Genomic DNA, 5000 nt, shown 5'->3' with positions numbered 1-5000 from the left:
GAAGAGAAAGTTATGGAAACGAAGTTGCAATAGAGGGGTGGAGGAGGAGGAAGAGGAAGAGAAGAGGAAGGGGAGTAGGAGTAGGAGTAAGAGGAAGAGGAAGAGGAAAGGGAAGAGGAGGAGGAGGAAAAGAAGGAAAAGGTGAAGGAGAAGGAGAAGGAGAAGGAGAAGGAGAAGGAGAAGGAGAAGGAGAAGGAGAAAAAAGGAGAAACAGAACCAGTATGACGAGGAGAAAGAGGATAAGAAGAAGGGGGTGGATTAGAAGAAGCAAGAAGCAAGAATCAAGAAGCGAGAGGAAGTGAGCGATCGAAAGATAAATAGTTCTAATGATGTGCTTGCTTCAAATGCATTTGATATTCACACTCGTTTGTCCGTGCAGCGGGTCCGGAAATTCGCTGATTTTTCACCTCTTTGTGTTCTGCTTTTTTGTCATCGATGCATTGTTCTCTCTCCCTCCCCTGTTCTCTGTTCTGCTGGCGAGTTCGTTGTTCCCTGTTACGTGTTCTTCGACTGTTCTAATTGTACTGGCGGGGTTTGCTATTTTTTTTTTGTGGTTGGTTATGGCCCGGATTAAAGGGATTGATGGATGCGTGGCCTGGATAAAGCGATTGATGGAGGTGTGCGTAGGTGGACAGAGATCAACGAGCGTAGATACGGGACACAAACAAACGAGTGCCAGTCAGTCAGTCGGTCAGTTGATCGGTTATGGTGTCAGTCAGTGAATTCGATTATGGTGTCAGGCATTCGGTTATGGTGTCAGTCAGTGAATTCGATTATGGTGTCAGGCATTCGGTTATGGTGTCAGTCAGTGAATTCGGTTATGGTGTCAGTCATTCGGTTATGGTGTTAGAAAGTCAGGTATTTAGTAGTGGCAGTCAGTCATTCATGTCAGATATTCGGCCAGTCATATCTACGAGTGTCGTCTTTCAGTTAGTCGGTTGAATGTCAGTCAGTTATTCGTTTAATACCAGTGCCAGCGAATGAGGTTAATATCAGGCAGCGTACCAGGCAGCCAGTCGGTCATCAGATGCAACAGTTTAATTGCATTACCCTAAGTTATCGTCGGTTGCCCACTCGGTCGTGCAATTGGACAGCATCGCTCAGTCAATCTATCATTCAGGTAAACAATAGGTATCAATTCGATCCCTGTGAGCCAGTCAAGCAGCCAAACAGTCACCTGAAGAACCAGTCAAGTAGCCTGTCAACCACCCATCTAGTCAAGGAGTCAGTCAGCTACCCAGAGAGCTAGTCAAGTAGTTTGTCAGCCACCTAGCGAGTCAATCAAGCAGTCAGTCAGCCAGTCAAGCAGTCAGTCAGCCACCCAGAGAGCCAGTCAAGCAGTCAGTCAGTCACCCAGAGAGCCACTCAAGCAAGCAGTCAGTCACCCAGAGAGCCACTCAAGCAGTCAGTCGGCCACTCAATGAGCCAGTCAAGCACTAAGTCACCTACCCGGTGAGCCAGTCAAGAAGTCAGTCAGCCACCTAGTGAGCCATTCAACCAGTCCGCCATCCCCAGCCAACGAGCCAGTTCAACTCATCCGTCATCCAGTCGACACAGTTCCCAGCAGCCGCAGCAGCAGCGCTCCAGGGATTCCCATTCGGGCCGGAGGATGACTTTTCCCGGGGCCGCTCTTCCCGTCGCCGTCATTCGATTATCGTCCATTATCTCTTATTACGGCGCGGTCGATTTTACACTCGCTCTCTGCGGCCTTTTCGGAGAGAGGGAGGGAGAGAGGGAGGGAGAGAGGGAGAGAGAGAGAGAGAGAGAGAGAGAGAGAGAGAGAGAGAGAGAGAGAAAGAGAGAGAGAGAGAGAGGGCGGGCGAGAGGGATGCAGGCGAGGAGAGACCAGCGAGAAGCCAGATAGAGCAGGGAGGGGAGGGAGAGAAGAGAAGAAGAAGAGAAGAGAAGAGCGCAGGAGAGGAGGAGAAGAGAGAGAGAAGAGGAGGATAGACAGACAAGAGAGAGAGAGAGACAGAGAGAGAGAGAGAGACGAGGGACCAGGAGGCGAGCAGCCAGAGGAGGAGCGGGGGGGAGCGAGAGGAGAGGGGAGGAGGAGAGAGGAAGAGAGAGAGAGGAGGAGGGGGAGGAGGAGAGCAGGAGAAGAGAAGGAGGAGAGGGAGGAGAGTGAGGAGAGAGAGAAGGAGCGAGAGCGGAAGGAGAGGAATGAGGCGAGCGCGAGGAAGGGCGGAGGGAGGAGGAGGAAGAGGAGGAGGGAGAGAGGATGACGAGAGGAAGGGCGAGCGGAGAGAGAGGGAATGAGCGTGAAGAGAGGAGAGGAGAGGAGAGGGAGGGCTGCGAGAATGAGTGAGAGGGGGAGGCTGAGCGGTGAGGGGGGGAAGGAGAGGAGAGAGATGAGGGAGAGGAAGAGGGGATAGGGGGGGGTGGGACACGGTGGCGAGCGAAGAGGGTAGAGAGGAGGGAGAGGGGAGAGAGCAGATTGGAGGAGGGGCGGAGAGAGACGAGAGAGAGAGGAGGATCACTCTCAGAGAGAGCAGAGAGAGAGAGAGAGGGAGGGAGAGAGGGAGGGAGAGAGGGAGAGAGAGAGAGAGAGAGGGATGGGGAGGGAAGGTGGGCTGAGGGAAGTGGGAGGGAAGTGGGAGGGGGGATGTGGGAGGGGGAAGGGGGGGTGGGAGGGGGTGTGGAAAGTTGGAGGGGGAAGGGGAAGAGGAAGGAGTAGGTGGTGATGAAGGGGGAAGGGGGAAGGATCTTTTACCCCCTTGCTACGACACACCCATTTTCCTCTCGCCTTCTCTCTCCTCTCTCCTTTCTTCTTCTCTCCTCTCCTCTCCTCACTCCTTTCCCCTCTCCTCCTCCTCCTCTTACTCCTCCAACACAACCTCTTTTTCCTTCCTTCCTTCCTTCTTTCTTTCTTTCTTTCTTTCCCTATCTTTCTCTCACCTTAACCTTCCTTCCTTCCTCCCTTCCTTCCTTCCTTCCTTCCTTCCTTCCTCCCTTCCTTCCTTCCTTCCTTCCTTTCTTCCTTCCTTCCCTCCTTCCTCCCTTCCTTCCTCCCTTTCTTCCTTCCTTCCTTCCCTCCTTCCTCCCTTCCTTCCTTCCTTCCTTCCTTCCTTCCTTCCTCTCCTTCCTCCCTTCCTTCCTTCCCTCCTTCCTCCCTTCCTTCCTCCCTTTCTTCCTTCCTTCCTTCCCTCCTTCCTCCCTTCCTTCCTTCCTTCCCTCCTTCCTCCCTTTCTTCCTTCCTTCCTTCCTTCCTTCCTTCCTTCCTTCCTTCCCTCCTTCCTCCCTTCCTTCCTTCCTCCCCCCCCTTCCCTCCTTCCCTCCTTCCTCCCTTCCTCCCTTCCTCCCCTCCTTCCTCTCTCTCTCTTTCTCTTTCTCTCTCCTTCTCTCCTTTCCTCCCATCCTCCCTCCCTCCCTCCTCCCTCCCTCTCCCTCCCTTCCCCTCCTTTCCTCCCTCCCTCCCCCCTCCTTTCCTCCCTCCCCCTCCTTTCCTCCCTCCCTCCCCCCTCCTTTCCTTCCTCCCTCCCCCCTCCGTTCAACCCTCCCTCCTTTCCTACCTCCTTCCCTCCTTTCCTACCTCCTTCCTTTCCTTTCCCCACTCCCTTCCTCCCCTTTCTCACTCCCTCCCTCCCTCCGTCCCTCTCCTCCTCCTTCCCTTCCTCCTTTCCTCACTCTCTCCTTCCCCCCTCATTCTCTTCCTCTCTCCCACCCTCCCTCCCTGTCTCCCTGCCTTCCTCCCTCTATTCCTTCTTCCCTCCCTTCCTTCTTCCCTCCCTTCCTCCCTCCCTCCCTTCCTCCTTTCTTTCTTTCTTCCCTCACTTCCTTCCCCCCCAACCCTCCCCTCCCTTCCCCTCCCCTCCCTTTCCCTCCCTCCCTACCCCTCCCTCCTTTCCCTCCCTCCCTCCCTCCCTCCCTAGCCCCCCCCCTCCCCTTCCCTCCCTCCCCTCCCTCCACTTACGTTCTCCTCGGAATATAAAAAGGAAAGCGGAGCGAAAGAAAGCGTGTCAGCTGGAATGCAATTACACCGGTAATGAATCCCGGTTTGCGAGCGAGAGGCGGGGCGGGTGTGGGGGTGGGGGTGTGGTGGGGGGGTGGGGGGTGTTGCCTGTCCGTGCTCCGCTGCTCAAACGCTGGCTGGCCCGTGATGATGTCAGGATGTGGTGACGTTGTGATGATCTTGGTAGGTGTTAGGGGGGTGGTGGTGGTAGGGGTGGTGCCAAAGCGGTAAGGATTTTGATATTGGCTGTAGGGTGGTGGTGCCAAAGCGGTGATGATTTTGCTGTTGTCTATAGGGGGGGGGGGTGATTGTACTCTGGGTGATGATGTGAGGTACGGGGATGATGATGTGAGGTTGTGTTTTTTTATGATGTTCCGATGCGTTAATTCTGGTGATGTCGTGGCGTTGTGGTGAAACCGGAGTTTTGAATTTTTTCCCAATAGTGATAGATAGTGTTATGTGATATGATGTGGTGGTGATTGTGCTCATGGCAATAGGGCGGCGATGGTTAGAAGATGTGATGATTTTGCTACAGGTGATATTGTCCTTATGGCGTCACGATGGTGTTTGATGGGAACTGCTTTGACGTGATGACTACCTGATGTTGCAAGGTGATGTCGTGATGTGATGACTGTATGGTGTTGCAAGGTGATGTCGTGATGTGATGACTGTATGATGTTACAAGGTGATGTCATGTGATGATGATGCTGGTGGAGAGACCGTGCTAACTAAACTAAACCGAAATATATCCGACGATGGAATGACATGGCTTGTTATGGCTGTGATGATGGTGATGATGTCGATTGTCAAGATTAAAAGTGATGCGATGTCATGCATGGCCTTATCTCGTTTGCTCATGGATCGTTCTTGATGTGAAGTGACGAGGCGTGTTGTGGCGGGCCCGTTATGAGGTGACGTAATGCGTTGGGAGGGGGGCCGGGGAAGGGGGGGGGCGTGTCAGATGTGAAATTTCTCTTGTCATTCGTGATTGATCTTCTTCCTCCTCCTTCGTTTCCTCTTCTCCTCTTGCATTTTGTTTTTTTTATAA

General features: G+C 53.5%; 1 protein-coding gene across 1 annotated transcript in view; it reads left to right on the top strand.

Annotated features, from left to right (window-relative positions):
* Positions 1-5000, top strand: part of LOC122254623 (uncharacterized) — a 159671-nt gene that overhangs the window by 97502 nt on the left and 57169 nt on the right. The window lies entirely within an intron of this gene.

Source organism: Penaeus japonicus, unplaced genomic scaffold (assembly GCF_977035675.1).
Source record: "Penaeus japonicus unplaced genomic scaffold, GWHDUDI00000001_assembly GWHDUDI00000040, whole genome shotgun sequence".
In the NCBI taxonomy this organism is placed as follows: domain Eukaryota; kingdom Metazoa; phylum Arthropoda; class Malacostraca; order Decapoda; family Penaeidae; genus Penaeus; species Penaeus japonicus.
This window is presented reverse-complemented; position numbering and strand designations above follow the sequence as displayed.